Genomic DNA, 19,235 nt, shown 5'->3' on the forward strand with positions numbered 1-19,235 from the left:
AGGCTTTAATTGTATCAGAAAAAGAGAATGAGTAAATGTATAAAAATAAATAAGAAAAATGAATTAGAAAATACAAGTGGGTACTCCTTGAATGAACAAGATAATAACAATATATAGTCAAAAACAACAATAGAGTAGGAAAAGTAGTCAATGATGATGATAATTCTAATTCTCAAGATAACGAAGAGGAGATTGAGAGACTAGATGATGATTCTACTCTTAATAAAAAAAAATATATGATCCAAGTCAACGGAAGAATATTGATACAAATTTGAGGGATTTATCGGAAGAGAATGGTTATGTTAAAATCAATAATATAGATTTTTCTAAGGATATATATTCTAGGCACTTCTCTTAATCAAATTATATTCAAAGGCCTCTTTTTTTACATAAAAAACTCTGTTCGCGTAAGTATATGAAAGTGACATCGTAATGATATTTAACCCTCATATATTTCAAACACTCCATTAACAAAAAATAAAATAAAATTGGATATTTATGTATACTATTAACCAAATTATTTTTGACATATTTAAAATCAAACAATACATTTACGTTCAAAATAATACAAGCGAAAATAAATAAATACATAATTATAATGAATTTAGGAAATGAGTATAAATAAAGAAGACAAGGATGAACATGAATGAAGAAGATGAATATTGATGAAAGATTGACCCCAACCAAGGATGAAGGCACATGCTTAAGAAGACTAAGCATGTTTAGAAAGGAAGTTCACTAATCCTTCATCCCTTTCATTTGTGTTTGTTATTTTTGATTCCCTAAGTTGACTTAGTTGAATCAACTTTAGTTGACTTGTTGACCTTTGACTATGTTTGACTTGTTAACTATAGTTGACTTGACTTAAGCCAACATGCTAATCTATGTTTATTTGCTTTGTAGGTTAATTAGGAGTAAGAAAGCAATGCTAGGTGGCACATGATGATTGGGGAGCATTAATGATGTGGATGAGAGAGTAAAGCAAATGCATAAAGTAAAAGGTATAAAACAAGTGTACCTATGTACCTTTGGTCTCCTTTGTTTTTAGCACACTTTGGCCACTTTTTGGAGACATATGAGACATATTCTTTGTCTCCTTTTGTGCTATATTTGACCTAGTTTCTAGAAGCTAGGGTTAGGTTTTTGTAGAGACATTCTTAGGTATCTTTTATTTGCTTAGAGGCCCTTAAACTCTTCTATATAAGGGGTGCTCCTAGACCTGTAAAAGGGTTGAACATTTTGAAGTAAAAACACTCTTGTGTCTCAACCATTTGTGAGAGTTTCCTCCCTTGGGAGTGAATACTTTTAAGCCTTATCTTGCATAGCAAGTGGCGGCACACATCCACTCATCTTCAAGGTTGCCATGGCTTCTAGCCTAGCCTTGTAGTGGCGTGCTTCTCACATTTTTACCATTTCTTTCCTTTCCATTTTATGTTTTCTTCTTCCTTTAATTGTTCTTTGTTTTCTATGGTTTATTTGCTTTCCATTTCCTTTTTGTTTTGAATCAATCCATCATCTTCTTCTCTTGAGCTTTGTGAAAGGAACCTTCACATCTAGATAGCTTGTTATCTTAATGTCCAGTGGGGATTTCGCTTAGCTTTCTTAATCAATTCACACCATATTCAATAATCTTAAAAAGGAACAAGATAATCCTTCATCAAATATGAATGAAGGAGATAATGAAAAGAATGCGGATGTAATATGAGGAGATCAAAGAGATGTATATGATTGAAAAAGAGGTGTGTGAATGAAGATGTAAATGGAAGATATGAATGTGAGGAGATTTATAAATGTGGATAAAAAGAAGAAGAGTGTGATGAAATTTATATAGAAAATGAGTAAAACAATTACAAGTGAATAAAATGTCAACCTTTTGCTTAAAAATAATATATGGTTCATACCATACACACAGATATTTTTAGATCGGTCTAAGACTATGCTAACTAAAAAATATAATTTATTTTAATTTATTTTTGTTCAGTGTCTCTTTAGCTAATGTTAATTTAAATAAATATAAATATAAAAAGTAAATAAGGTTAATGGCTATTAAATTGATACTAATCTCATTTATTTTATACTCTTCCTATAATTAATACTTGTTTAGTTGACATTATCTTAGATAAATAAGATTATAATATGTTAAGTTGATGTTAATATTATTTATTTTAATATTTATTTTATCTGACATTTGCTAAAATTTGATGTTAATACAATTGTTTATTTAATACCAAAAATTTAAAAGTGACTTTACATTTTTTTTGTTAATTTACGAGTTAATCCAGTACAAATAGTAATATTTATTTATTAAAAATATTTAAAAATAATTTTATTTTTTAATTTATTTTAAATTTTTTGTGTCATATTATAGATAATTAAGTTAGGTTAATAGTGTCGCAATTTGACCATACTAATATATAAAAAAGTACAATTTATATTTTCTTGTAAATACCCACGTATACAAAAGATGTATACAATATTTGCATAAATATACATGGGATAAATAAAATTCCCATATCATGGGATAAATAAAATTCTCATATCGTATATCTTCTTCCAAAACAACCAAGACATGAGACCATCTAAAAGTTTTTTTGATGTTTGAAAAGTTTTAAATCGATAGTAATCTCTCTTATACTTTAATATATATATATATATATATATATATATATATATATATATATAATAAAGTAAAAGTTATAGTTTTATTTTTATTTTAACTTTTATTTGTGTTAGAATGATATGTAAATAAAATAATAAATTAATAAATGTATCCATATATTTTATAAATAATTATTTATTGTATATATTTAAATACAACTTTTTATATGTTTATGACACAATTTATAATTGATTGTCTAAGTCACAATTAATACACGATAATCAAAATCCTTCTATTTTTTTTCTTATAAAAAATTGAATATTTATATTTTAAGTTTTTGTAACTTTATTTTATTTGTTTTATATTCCTATTACATTATACCTATATTAGTGCAGGTAAGTTTTATCCATAGATATTTTGCTTCCGAAAACGTGTGAGCACAGTGCGACAACATTATTGGACACCAATCATATCATTGAAGATGCAGCAACTGTGTAAAATGTGCACAGAAGAAGAGAAAAAGAATATCATAACTGGAAACGCGTTGAAGAGTGAAGATCCAGACAAAAGAAAAACTTTTATAGTCAATGTCGTTTTTTTAACATGTACGGAAACTTCTACAACTAAGTTTAAGTATATTTTTATTTTTAATTTTTTTCGTAAAAAATAGAATTAATGTTTTTTAAAAAAAAATTGCATTGAAATTATTTAACATTTTAAATTTATTTCATAATATTATTTGAATTATTTATGTTAATTTATACAATTTTATTTTAATATTAGTTCATTTAAATTATTTATTTCTTAATATTAATTAAGAAATACGTTAAAAAAATATTAAATAAATTTAATAATAATTTCTTAAAAAATTAAATTTATATTTTTTCAAATTAAAAAACTAAATTAAACAAAAATAAAAAAAATAATTTCAATTTTATATTAAAATTTAAAACCACAAACATATCGAATCATTACTATTTAATCAACAAAACATTCAGAATTTATTTGGAAAATCCGGTAACGTACATCCTTCGATTTCTATACCTTTTTTTTTTCTATGTTAACCACAGAATATTATACATCAGACTGCTTCTAATAATTTCGATTAAAACTAATTTACTTAATTATTATTATTATTATTATTAACTTATTATAAATTTCGTCTGAATATTTTTAAAACTTTTAGTTAATTGTTTTTAGAATATACAAACATTACAAAAAATAGTGTATTAGTATCAGTTAAATGTCTATGCAAAATTAAAAAGTCGATGCTAAGCTAATGAAAAAATAGCGTCGATGTTGCATCCTAAACATCCTAATGTAAAATTATTTATAACAAAGCCTACTGATTACAAATTTTCACAAAACCATAAATTTATGATGAACAAAAGCGCATACATATCATATCACTTTATAAAAGAATATCAACACATAAAAATATCAATTATGAGAAATTAAAAAAAAAATCGTGTCAACTATAAAGTGTTAGAAATTTAGAAAAATAAAAATACAGTTTAATAAGATTTTGAGAAAAAAAAAAAAGAAATCAACATACAACTATCTACCAAAATTAAAATCCTTATTATAGTCTGTATACCTTCAACCATATCTTATGGACTTTGGTGATGAACCATCTTTAGGAAACTTTTCATGTACCTAATTAACAGAAGCAAAGGAAAGTGTCACAATTCATAAATTGTCTTGTAGTGCCGGAAACATTTTAACATTATTGGATTTATACATATTTCGTAGTAGGATCATCCTAGTTTTTAGCATATCGATCATTCACTTAATAGATCCTCCTTTTCTTCGGGACATGAACATAGATGAAGCAATTAACATGACTTAAGTATGCCATAGATGGCTTCAATAAAGATCATTCATATCCTTAAGCTTTAAACTCTAAGATAACACATTCATATCCATACTACACTCCATGGCTCTTCACGCACGCAAGACGCTGCAGAAGAAACTTAAAAAAATTGAACTTCTCCAAGTTCTTGAAGAACTCCTAGGCCCTTCCTTTCAGGTTCTTGGTAATGAGCCTAGGAGAAATATTCCCATTTTAGTGACTTTGAAGGACAAAAGACATTTCATAAATAAGCATCATGAATTATCATTCAATTTCAAAGTGAAAATTACGAAAGGCGGATACATCTTATTTATACAGTAGAAAGCCTCAAACACTCAAAAAAACTGAAGGACGTGGACTAAAAGTTACAGAGTGCAGCTGCATAAGTTTTGTTCGTTCCTGCACCCCCAAACGTTTCTTCAGTACCAAAAAACTATTTTAATTCCTGTTTTATCCTCACATTAAAAAGTAAAGAAGAAAGAGTAGACCATTTGACCTGGCCCTTTTCTCTTCCTCTTCTATTCGAACAGTAGACCATTTTCTCTCTCTCTTCTATTCGCGCAGTAGCCCCTTGTCTCGCAGCAGCAGGCGCAGCCTCCACATCCCATTCCAGTGTTGCCATTGTTGTGTTTCAAATCCAGTTAAGTTATTCTACACCTATTTAATGATTTATATTTTTAGGTAATTATATTTTTAGGTAATTATATTTTTAGGTAATGACATGAATGCTTAAATGTTTTGTCTGTGCAATAGATCCATTTTTAATTCGGTATATAAATCATGTTTCAAACGGTTTATGTCAACTGTGGAAGTTGAGTTCCGTAACACATTTTTTTTTCTTTACTGAAAATGGTTATTATGGATGTCAACATCCATTTTCGTCGTTTGAATTGCGGATGTCGATATCTGTTTCATGTTTTTTTTCAGCATTACGAATGTCGACATCTACTTTAGTGGTTTGAACTGCAGATGTCGACATCCATTTCATTTTTTTTTCGAGCATTACGGATGTGGACATCCGTTTCAGTGGTTTGAACTGTGAATGTTGACATCTGTTACATGTTTTTTTATTTTTTTATTTCGAGTACTGTCCACATCCGGTTCAGTATTTTGACATCTGTTTCATTTTTTTTTTCATGCACATAGTGAGTGAAATATAAGAAGCCAATCCATTTAATTTCAATGTGTATCATATATCTTATTATCGAATGTTAAATTGCAAATAATTTCTGGATCATATTGGAACATGTGATTAAATTAACATTGGAGACATGATTAAGAAGCAAGCAACGTGGTGAGTGTGATTACTCGAATGCTGAAAAATTTTACATTTGTAATTATAGTAAATACAATTCCCAATTAATTAATATTAATGTTATAAATTATATATATGCAATAATATCTAGCAGAGATTCTTGTTTTATGCTTCCTGGAATTGTTTTATGTTTGGTTATCTGTTATTTGTGCTGACTACAAAACCAATTTTGAAAAAAAAATAAAGAAATATATATAAACTTTAGTTTGGTAGCTGATATTTAGGAAAATAATAAATAGTGAGGTTTTGATTTGAAGCACTACGGATGTTGACATCTTGCATATACGAGTTGCTGATGTCGACGTCTGTTTCTCTTTTGTCCAATTGCATGAAAATCCAACCTAGCCCGTGAGTGGTGATGGCTCCACCTGCTATGTACTCAAACTTTCAATTTTATAGATATGGCTAGGACACGAGTTGATTTATCTAGAAGTGGTGGATCTTCTTTTACACACAATGTACTTGATAGTTCTGCATAGGGTGCTACACAGAGGAGACCAACTGCTTCAGCTCGTAGAAGGGCTCAGTAGGCTATACCCGCATTACGTGACAAAAACCCACCGTCAGATTATGAGGATGAGGATGTTGTTGAGCACGGGGATGTCGATGTTGCTCAAGACCAGGAGCAGGGGATTGGGAATGAGGGAGGAGGATTTCCTGGTGGTCCATTTGATACATCGTTACTGACTCGTTATGTTGATCATGTTGCACGTGTCATATGAGAGGGCTAGGTTAGTTAGAAGTTTTTATAAATGTTTTATTTTATTGTTGTTATGTTGTTTTATTGTTTTATATTTTTTCTTAGGATCGAGAAAATAAATTAACAAACTACTATATTAATGTTTATATATGTTATATTATGGTTACTAAATCAAATGGATCAAGAATCAAAGCAACAAAAAAAATTCAAAATGAAAATTAAAAAAAAAGGTTGCGAATGTGGACATCTGCAACATGAAACTGACATTCATTTCAACATTATTGTGCATGTCGACATCCACAATAAAATTTTTCATTAAAATCATTTTTATATTTTTTAAATTAAATCAGTGTCATATAATTGAAAATAAATTAACAAACAACTATATTGATGTTTATACATGTTATAGTATGGTTACTACATCAAATGGATCAAGAACCAAAGCCAAAAAAATTTCAAAATGAAAATTAAAAAAAATAAAATAGGTTGTGGATGTGGACATCCGCAACACGAAACTGACATCCGTTTCAACATTATTGCGGATGTCGACATCCGTAATACAATTTTTTTCATTAAAATCATTTTTAATTTTTTTTAAAATTAAATCAATTTCATATAATTGAAAATAAATTAACAAACTATTATATTAATGTTTATACATGTTACAGTATGGTTACTGCATCAAATGGATCAAGAATCAAAGAAAAAAAAATAAAAAATAAAAATAAAAAAAAGTTGCAGATGTGGACATCCACAACACAAAACCGACATTCGTTTCAACATTATTACGGATGTCGATATCCGCTTCTAATTAGCATTATTGTGGATGTCGACAACTACTATTTCGATTATTATTTCATACATCAGAAACAAATAACAGCAATCAACCAACAACATTTATCAACCTCAACCAAGAACATTTATCATCATTTAAAATAAGATGCAATGATAACACTAACTTGGTTGTGTGAAACACAAGAACTTTGGAAGAAGGACCATTGAGAAATTGCACTAAGAGCTTCGAATAATGACCACAGACACAGGCAGTTGCTACGAGCTTGGAGAAGAGGGACCACACAATAAAAGGACCAAGGTCAGTGAACAAAAGTTCAGAGCAAAGTGTGTGGAGAGCACACAACACGTAACGGAAGAAATTTGGAGAAATTTGGAAGTGTAGGGAACTATTCGGAAACGAAAGAAGAAGTTTGGAGGTGCATTCTTCCATTAAAAACAAAAGGCACAATAACTTTTTTAATTACCTCCAACAACCAAAGTAGGTGAAAGCTTTGGAAGTGCAGGGAGAAATCCCCTTAATTCGATATCCAACTCGTCCAAGTCTTAGATCTCTCAAAACTTCTTTCCAAGCCTTTGTGAGTGTTTTTTGCTTGTAGACCCAATTGAGGCCCAAATGTAGCCCTCTTATGTTTTTATTCCTTACAAAGGAAAATTAACTATTTCTATACAAAAAAGTTTTACTCTTACATTTTTATTTACAAAACTAGAGAGTGGGAGGGGAAATTACGATAATTCTTCTTCTTGTATTCTTTTCTCTCGACCTTTTTAGCCATAGGTATGATCATCGAATGGTTACCTGTCGTTGCCTCCCTAACAAGAAGGATTTGTCATCAGAATCAAGTAATGGTACCTAAGGGTTGATAGAAATTATTATTGGGATGACTACTATACCTCCTTTACTTTGAGAGGAGTAAGGGATTTTATGATTTTCTTTCTTTCTTTATTATTGTTCTAGCCAAACATGTTTAGGATTGGTCAGCCAGAAGTATTTAGTAGATCTCTCCTACTGCTCATCCTTCTTCCCCTTTTAACCACCCATTTTCCTACCTGTTAACTTTCTCTTCCAAAGACCGCTTCATTATGTGGTCTTTTACTCTTTGTCCCTCTGGCTCTTCAATGTTATATATCTTTATTAATCTTCCTTGAAACTCATTAACCTCAAACAAATAAAACGACCCATATCCTATTATTGATCAGATTGATCATTGGATCTATCACCACACAACCTCTCAAGCCTTAGCTTTAAGAATTGTGGGTCTTGATAATTCCTTCCATCTCATATTAGTGATCAGATCGGCCATTTGACTTATCAATACACAATCCCAAGTCTTAATTTTAAGAAGTGTGAGGCTTGATAGTTCTTCAAACCAAAATCAATTATTTGACTGAATCGACATTGGACTTAACACCAATCGCCCCTTAGCCTTAGCTTTATGCTTTTGGAGACCAAAGGTCTTGAATAAACTAAATGTTCCACTTTTTGCAATTTAGTATTTGATTGGTCCTCACTTAAAACTGATTCGTATAAACTGAATTATGTAAACCTGAAGTCCAGCTCACTTTGTAGTCTAGACAATCTTATTCTGAGAGAAAAGTTCATGCAAAGTTTCGAAACTAAAATTTTAAATGTAAAAGTGCAGTTTTCCTCCTTTTCAATTATGAAAATCTAACCTTATATATCTCTAACTACTAGGTAACCGACTAATTGAAAAATACAACCTACTAAAAGTTAGCAAACTGCCTAGAACCTTTCACCTACTTGTACAATTTGTTTTAACTAACTAAACTACTCTAACCTATAATCTAAGTAACAAGTTCTGAAGTCAGCTTCTCCTAAGTGCAACTAGTCGGCACAAGTCATTACAGCTCATCCATTTTACTTATTGGAGTTCCCAACTATTTGGTCCAGGTCACCACGCCAGCTGCATCAGGTTCTATGTCAGCTTATTAAGTCTAGCTTGGCAGTAAGTTACACACAAGTCACTTTGGCAGCTAGGTAAGCTTCTTATGCAGTCATCCAACAGGTCACATGAACAACAGTCACATGCACAACTTCATTCCACTTAAAAGGTTAATAATGGAGTATAAGAAAAAGAATCTCAGTCAAGCTTATCCTTTCCATTAAATTCATCATGTCATGAATAGTAATCAAGGATAAAAGAATCTATTGCTTTGTTCTTATCTAGGTGAACAAATCTTGTAAGAAGCCATGGATATTAATTTGTGTTCTTGCTATTTAATTTTTTAAAACCTTTATAGATCTTATACAAATTTAATTGGTTTGAACTGTGGTGTAACTCCCATCAAAGATTTAGACAAACTAACATATTTTATTCAAATAATTATTTTGTTGTATTTTTCATGCAGGCTTTACCAACACAATTCATTTGACTATATATGGTACAAATCTCCAAGAAAACATCATTTACTCTAATCCAGTTCATCTAACTACAAAGTTCTTCAAAGGTGTTTGGCCACAACCTTTTGAGTTCGCTTTGTCTTGTAGAATTTGTTATAGATTAAGCGTGTTAGACGACGATTTCATATGTCCTTTAGGATTCGACAGATGAAGTATGTCAAACTAATACCTTCAATTTATTTAGACAAGGTATTAGACTCAACATTTTAAATTAAGTATTGAAAAAGTATTATTTCATAATTACGGGGCGTTACAAAGGCTCTCAAATTTATTTTTTTTTTCCTATTTCAAAGAACGTTGTAGGGTGGCTCTCCTTATATAGGATGATGATCCACACAAAGTCAAGCCTAAAAGAGAATGTGAGACTTCTCTTATCATTGTATCCTAGGGTTTCTTTATCGCAACCTAAAATAGGCTTTTTTTAACAAAGAAACAAATGAACTCTAAGGGGTATATTGCCTGACAAAGTTATAGGTAATGTACAAATTTAGTTCATTTACTTCTTTAATCTTTTTATATTTAGTACAAAGTCTCCTTTGCTTAACGAGGTTTTTCCTTTAGCTCTTTAATCTTACTACCTGTGATAATTCCTATAAAACATTCTTGTATGGCTTGTACTCTTCTTTCATTTCTTTGTCTTTTGTCATGTTTCTTGTAGTTAGTGATGTCATCACAAAAATTGCCATTCTCTTTGTACATTTTTTAGACAACTTTTGTGATGTATAATTTTAGAGATAAACTTTCATCACTAATACAATTTGTTAATGACTTCTACGACGAGTGTTTAGGAACAACACATCTATATGTCACAATTATTTATAAAAGAAAGTTGTCTTATAACTTGATTCATGTTATTTTCTTCAATCATATAATTGATTCATGTTATTTTCTTCTCTCACCTAACGTTATCCAAAATTTAATATCCTCTGTGGCAGGGATAAGTTGCAGAAATTAAAATTTCCACACTAAAACAATGTAATTAATTTGTAGAAATTACCTCATAATTATTTTTCTAAAATTTTACTTTTAATTCATATAAAAAATGACTTTTAGTTTATGAAAAAGTAAATTTTGTTTTAATTTTTAAACATTTTGTGAAAAAAGAAAAAGCTATATATAAAAAATAAATATTTGTATATAGCTTTTTTTTCTTCTTAAAAAGAGACAAAACTTAATACTGTGATCAAAAGTATATGATTGAGCAAGCACCTCAAAAAGAGCAAACTATAGCTTAACAAGATTGTTATTGGACAAGATATAAAAGGTAGTGGTTATTATCTTTCTTTCGGAAGAGAAACACAACACGCAATGTCTTGACTGAGGCTCTTCGTCTTTGTTCACTTCAAATAGAAACTTTTTATATTATAAGAATTTATAAGATTGGAAAAGGAGTTATATTTCACTAAAAGAATAGATAAATAATAGGTCATTTGAAGCGAAACAATAGCACTTTTTATCGAGTAAAAGTACTTAATTTTCGCTTAAGTAGGACATTCAATTTTGGTTTAAGGTACACTTGGATGTACTTAAGCAATAAATATTATAATCCTATATAAAATAATTTAAAAGTGACTAAATTGAAAAAGGAACTAGTCATAATCGAAGTTATTGTCATTGCCCTTCTATTAAAAAAGTAGGAGCTCTAATCTGTACTAAAGGAGATGGGGTTAGATCCTAATCCTTATATATCTATATATATATATATATATATATATATATATATATATATATATATATATATATAATTATAATTGTATATTAAAGTTTATGAAATTTTTTATGTCTGATAATTAAAGCGTGATTCTATTTTATAATGAATAAATAAAAATATCAAAGGACAATCTTATCTTTATATAAATACGTTATATGACATTATATTCTTCTCTATTTATGCATCCCATTGTCAATAACAGATAAAAGAATAATAAGGAATAATTAAACAGTTTTCTTAAAAGATCTGAAAAATCAAACCAATCTACTTTTTTATTATTATGAATTAAGTATGTTTTCACTTCTAATTCACATATGTTGTTTTCTTATAAAATTTGATATCAACAATCAAATTAATATATAAATATAATTAAATAGTTGGACTAATACAATTACATTTTATAAAAAAATTATTATCAGTGTAATAATTAAGGTAAGCTTCATCAATATTATTTGATATATTCTCTTATATATAAACCACATATATATATATATATATATATATATATATTTTCCACGTGAAATAAATTTGAGATTACTACTTAAAATATAATAATTTCATGTAAGTTGATTCACAACCCCATATTTTTCAACACAATTTAGATCTTAAAAAATATTTTACTCTCCGTTGTATTGTTCTAGAAACTAGTAGGGACAGATGGTAGTAATTTTTTATTCAATAAAGCGCGAAAGTATCTTTTATGAAATTTTGTTTCTACCATTTTATTCATAATTAAAGAAAAAACCACTTATAAACTAAATTTAAATTTCCGACTTTGGTAGAAATAAAATTGTTAATTTTATGATAATTGTTTGATAAATTTATCTTCTAATAAAGTATTTAATTCCTTTACTATACGACAATCAATATGCTTTATATAACAATGGGCGTGAACAAAATACTTACAATAAGTGTAAAGATTATATATAGTTTTTTATAATTGTTTGGGAATAAAATATATATTCAACCACTTTTATAAAATAACATGTGGCATAACTAAACAAGTTAAAAGAGTAAAATAACACTTACCAATTAAAAGAAAACTTAAACGATAACAACTTAACAAAAAATTAATTAAAAATATTTGAATTCATAAAAATATTAAAAATTAATTAAACCTAATTAAATTAAACTTAATATATATATATATATATATATTGGAATTACGTTACAATTATTCCTAAGTATTTTAAAAAAAAATATTTTGTCTTCCTAATATATATAAATCTGTTGGCCACTCTAGTATATAAATATACTACTTGATTTGAAAAGTAAACTATGTTTACTGACTTTAAGATCTTAGATTTGGATGCACACAGCAAAACCAATAAAAGAATAAAGATAAATAGTAGGTTCGTGCTTAATATTTTATTTTTACTATAATAAGAAAACAAAATTTTGTTTTGATATAAAAGTTTTAATTTTATTAATTTTGTTTAAAACTATTAATAGTTGTCTGTGTTTGACTTTTAGGAAATATTATCTAAAATTAATAGAAATAATTTTTTTTATTAAAACTTTTTTTTTATTGTATTAAAATTTAAATACAATATGTTGTACTGAATTGACTATATATTATTTTTTTAAATTAAATAGTTTTTCTGGAAAAATATTTGATTTTATTCTTTCCTAATATTTTTATTTAGGATTTATCTTTTTACATCAAAATATCTGACGTTCTCAATTTTAATCGTTGACTCGCGAAAAGTTTTAAAGTGTCAATTTTTTTCATATTGAATTTTTAATATTCTCATATTTTTTACTAATTTTATTGTTTTATAAACGAATTATTTAATTAATTTTTAAAATAAAAAATGTTGATATTGACATAATGTGGTTAATGGACATATTCTCATTTAGTATTTGATGAAACAGAAATTTATATCTATTAAAAATAAAATGAGAGCGATTATTATTACGAAGTTTGAGTTGAAATGGATAACTCGAACGTAATGTTCAATAAAATGAGAGCGATTATTCTTCATGTGAAATGTGTTGAAGGGTTGCATATTACTTTACGTTAATGACTTGTCTTCTCTCATTTGGCGGCATTATTCATGCGTTAATACGTAGGCTTCGGTTCATAATTCTAGCGTCTACACCTAAGAACGTTATCACGAAACTCCAGACTACTATAAATTACATTGGCATTACTCATGCTCAACTTGCACCTCTCCTATCAGCAAAAAAACTATCCTTACAATGAAGTATCTAAGCTCCTATTTTACCTTTGCTACTGCCATTGCTCTTTTATTTTCATTTAATCTTTCTTCAGCAGATTCTGATGAAAAGTTTGTTGAATGTCTTTACAATTATCCCCATATCACCAACTCAATTTCCAATGCTGTTCACACGCGGACCAACTTTTCATACTCCTCTGTCTTAGATGTTTCCATTCAAAATCGCAGGTTCTTAAACATAACCTCAAAACCCCAGGTCATTGTCACACCACTTGACGTTTCCCACATTCAAGCCACCATAATCTGTGCCCAACGCCATGGCCTGCAGATTCGAACACGAAGCGGAGGCCATGATTACGAGGGTCTCTCCTACGTTGCTGGGGTTCCCTTTGTTATCCTTGACCTCATAAACCTTCGAGGAATCGAAGTTGACGTAGAAAACAGCTCTGCATGGGTTGAAGCTGGGGCGACCATAGGTGAACTTTACGACAGGATTAGTCAGAAAAGCAAAACACTTGGGTTCCCAGCAGGTGAGTGCCCCACTGTGGGTGTTGGTGGCCACTTTAGCGGTGGTGGCTATGGATACAGATGCGTAAGTACGGTCTTGCTTCTGATCATGTAATTGATGCTAAGATTGTTGACGTCAATGGTAATCTCCTTGATAAAGAAACAATGGGCGAGGATCTATTTTGGGCCATCAGAGGTGGTGGTGGAGCAAGCTTTGGAGTCATCGTGGCTTGGAAGATAAAACTAGTTCCAGTTCCATCAACTGTCACAGTGTTCAATGTTGCAAGGACGTTGGAAGAAAATGCAACGGAGATTATTCATAAGTGGCAGCGTGTGGCAATCAAATTTAACGAAAACATAACCATGAAGGCCAACATGGAAAGGGTAAATTCAAGTAAAAGTGGGAATCCAAAAGTAGAAGCGCGGTTTGAATCGTTGTATCTGGGGCGTGTAGATGAGCTGATTCACATGATGCAAAAGAGCTTCCCGGAATTGGGTTTGGTGAGAGAAGAGTGCACTGAGATGAGTTGGATAGAATCAATTCTGTACAAGGCTGGTTTCCCTAGCGGTCAATCCACCAGTGTTTTGTTGAACAGAACTCAATTAAGCGGTTTGATGTTATTGAAAGCAAAATCTGATTATGTGAGGGATCCAATTCCAGATGTTGGGTTAGAACGGTTATGGCATTTCTTATATGAGGATGCAGCTAAATATGGTTACATTCAATTCACTCCTTATGGAGGAAGGATGAATGAGATTTCAGAATCCGAAACTCCATTCGCTCACAGATCTGGCTACATATTCCACATTCAATACAGGGTGTATTGGGAAGAAAAAGGGGATGAGGCAGCTCAAAGGTACATGAATTGGATTAGAAGAGTGTATAAATATATGAAACCTTATGTTTCAAAGTCTCCAAGAGCTGCATATATGAATTATAGAGACCTTGACATCGGAGTTAATAACAATGGTTACACAAGCTTCAGCCAAGCCAGCATTTGGGGCTTTAAGTATTTTGGTAATAACTTTAACAGATTGGCACAAGTGAAGACAAGGGTTGACCCTCGAAACTTCTTCAGAAACGAACAAAGCATTCCTCCTCTTATCTCGAAGGGGGACACAAATAGACCTTCTTGGGTGCCATTATAAATACTTTGTTATTTACTCTTAAAGGTGTTAATTAAGTGCATGCGATGGTATGAACATTACTCTTTTAGTAATTTTGTCAGTAGTGCATTTTATCTTCTTATCGTTGTTAAAACAAAGATACTATTTAGAACATTACTCTTATGGTAATGTTATCATTAGTGTATCTTATTTACTTATAGATGTTAATTAAGTCTATTCTTACAAAAACTCGAAAGGGCATCCTAGAGTTTTCAAATGTAAGTGTTTTTTATTAAATAATGATAAATGTTGGGTTTACGATAAATTTAAATAAATTAGTTAATCAGTTTGAGTAGTTAATGAGTTAGCTCTTGTAAGTATATTACATCATTTTTTACTTTAGACTACATTGAACTAGTTCACAAGTACAAAAGTGCTGTCTAAATATAGAAATGGCCACAAATATATATGCATGGCTTAAAACTACTAAAAATCACATTTTACAAATCGATGATTATTTAGGCAACATTTTTTTAAAAGTTGCCCATAGAAAATGTGGGCAAAACAATAAAATTGTGGCCTCTTCCTTCTGTTATTTCCTTATCAGTTGTACTATGCACTATGAATTTTCTTCATACCAATAGATTAGACAACGATAGGCATGACAACAACTAGAAAGCCATTGCGTAAAATAGCAATAAGCCAGAAATTTTTTTATTGTTGCTCATATAGTGAGTTTTATTTGCCTTAAACCTAGAAAGCTTTCAAAGAAAATGATGTCTATTTGTTTTAAGAAATATGGTAGAAAATGTTCATAATTATAGGCAACAACTGTTAAAATATAGATAGTTTAGACTCCATCTTTAAAATTATGATAATCTAACTTTAAATATTTTTTAATTACCATCATGTGACTAGTTAAATTATTGTAAGATAGATCAATTATCTTGTGGTGGAGGATAGCTCGGTCAAGTCACAATCAAATTATGACACTTTATTTGTTACAATCTTAAGAAGAAAAGAGTTACATTTTAACTATTAGCTATAACTTTTAGCTTAATGGTATGAAATAACATGGCTAAAAATTGTGACCACGGCTATATACTCCACATTCGGAAAATTGTGGTAAAATCGTTGCCTAAACTTAAGATCACGATTTTTTTTTTACTTTAGACAACATGCTATTTCATATTCCACCAGACATTTATATTTATATTCTCTATCACTACTAAAAAAACTCATATTTCCTGCCAATTTTGTTTTGAAAATTTTTTCGTATAACATACTTACAAATTTTGTTGTGAAATTTTTTTTTTAAGAAATTACTACCAATTTTCTTGTAAAATATTTTGTATAAAACACTTTTCGTAACAAATTTTGTAGGAAATACTTACAAATTTTATAATTTTGTAAGAAATAATTACTCACGAAGGAATTACCTACCAATTAAAATTCTTAGAAAAAATGACAGAAAAAACTCTTTTCTTGCAAATTTTTTTAACAAATTTGCAAGAAAAATCTCATGTAATATGAGAATTTCTAGTAGTGTATGTTTTTAGATACATAATAATCTCTTGTATACTTTTAAGAAAGTAATACTTACGTCTAGGATATATTAAATTCTTTTGAAGATGTTATTATATTATAATTATATATAAATACAATAATAAATTAATATATTTATATATTTATGTATTTTTTATAATTATTTATTTTACCTATTGAAACAAAAGAAACACAATTTTTTATAAGATAATTTATAATCGAACAATAATTAGAGTGAAATATATGATTTAAATTGTTCGTAAGTTAACATGATATACTTGTGGTTAGATAGGACTCACATTTGTGAGAAAAATTGTTAAAAATTTAAATATGAGTTAGAAGTTACATATTGAATTGAGATTAACAAAATCATCAATATATAAGAAGAAAAACTCTGTTTTCTTTTTATTATCTCTTATCAAAAAATGGTTTTATAACCATTAGATCCTCGCAGTGGTAGACGTTAGTGTTTTGTTTGGTCGAACAGATGCATAACACTCTTCATATAACTTCATTTGATAAGTTTTTTTTTTTTCGGTTTTCTTTTTTGTTTACAAATGATAAGCACACGTAATCTAAAGCATTTTATGGAGTGGAACACTTATAAATGTTAATTATGTGTGTCTATCTCTTATTTTCATACCAGATGGTCTAACTATGAAGTTTCTACGTAAAAAATCTTGAATACCTAAAGTTGTTCCACACAATCAATTTTTACGAAAAGGGGGAATGTGAGTCATGTGTAGATAGTCAGCTTGTTAGGTGCTACACTTTACTCAATTTTCGGGAAAAACTATTTGACCAATGTCTGATAAATCTTTGTTGGATTTGAAAACAAGAATCAAATTCAATGTGAAGATGTTTATGTTGATGATTGAAGAACAAGATGTGTTTAAAATAAGTTTTTGTTTTGAGTGTTGTTTGAGTCTTTCGCACACGGTAAAATCTTTTATTCCAACACATAACCTATACTAAAAATCAGTTGAAACAATATGTTTTTTATATTAAAAATATATGTGAAAAGTTTTATGGATTTATTAATCAATTAAGTCTTCATGTTTTTTTTTTTTGGGGTTCCAAACCATGTTAATAGATTGTACTCTTAATAATGGATTAAAGCAAAGAAGTGGAATACCATATCTAACAATATTAATCAATTATGGAATCTTTTGTAAGCAATTAAACGTATTTTACTACATTAAATACAAGCAAAAATTATATTTTAATTATTATTATTATTTTTTATTTTAAGTAACAGATATATCCTTCGTAAATAATTATTTTTTATAAAATTGTATAATTCGTAAATATTTTTTATAAAATTTTATTATATTCTTTTAGATAATTATTTCATATAAAATTATATAATTCATAAATATTTTTTACAAAATTTTTATTGTATTCGTAACTAAATTCTTACTAAAAATATTTTATGCAGACAATATATTCAAATTAATAAATTCAATTGATTTATTTGATATTGTTTTTTAATTTACATACATATGCACACAGTTTTTTTAATATTTTAACATAAATATTTCATATTTTATAAGATTTACTAATATTCTATTCATTTACAATATATATATATATATATATATATATATATATATATATATATATATTATGCAGATAATATATTCAAATTAATAAGCCCAATTGATTTATGCAATATTTTTTTTAATTTATATACGTATACACATAAATATTTCATATCTAATAAGATTTACTGTTATTTTATTTATTTATATAATATATATTAGACGATTGAGATGTTTTATAGTGATAGTGTGTATAAATTAAACTCTTTCAATTGTTGTAAGGAAGCATATTTCTGAAAATTTTTTAAAGAAAAATAGTTTTTAAAATCAATAACAAAATTATTATATTATGTCATAGCAAATTATAAATAGTGTTTGTTATTATTACAGACATCTTCTGATTTTTAAAATATATATATATATATATATATATATATATATATATATATATATATATATATATATATATATATATATATATATATATATTTTGCAACTAGCTCACGACTTTAGCAAGAGAGAGTGTATCTCCCGTGCAAGCAACATTTAATTTTGAAAATTAAATTCAGAAGTCGTTTTTATGAATGACGATGTTTATAAAATAAAGTAGAAATTCGTGTGGTTTTTGCACGAAACATAATTGGTGGCGGAATTTACTAATATTTTGGGAATATCAAAATTTTGATTAAATTACTTTTTATCTATTTTTTCGTTTAAAAATTTGGTTTTTAAATTTTTTACAATTTCAATTTAGTTTAAATATTTTAAACATTAATTCAATTTGATATTTTTATAATTTTTTTTAATTTTTTAAAATTAAGGACCAAATTAAAAATTGAAAGACAAGAGAACCAACTTTATTTTTGAATAATGAAAATATGAACCAAAATAATAATTCCAAATTTATTATATAAAATAATAAAACATTATATTTACTTTTTTATGATAATAAAAAATAATAAAA

General features: G+C 28.2%; 1 pseudogene; it reads left to right on the forward strand.

The window, feature by feature from the left end:
- Positions 1 to 13,568: 13,568 nt before the first annotated feature.
- On the forward strand, positions 13,569 to 15,472 carry LOC114177454 (annotated as a pseudogene).
- The last annotated feature ends 3,763 nt before the right edge of the window (positions 15,473 to 19,235 follow it).

This window comes from Vigna unguiculata, chromosome 3 (assembly GCF_004118075.2).
Source record: "Vigna unguiculata cultivar IT97K-499-35 chromosome 3, ASM411807v1, whole genome shotgun sequence".
Lineage (NCBI taxonomy): Eukaryota > Viridiplantae > Streptophyta > Magnoliopsida > Fabales > Fabaceae > Vigna > Vigna unguiculata.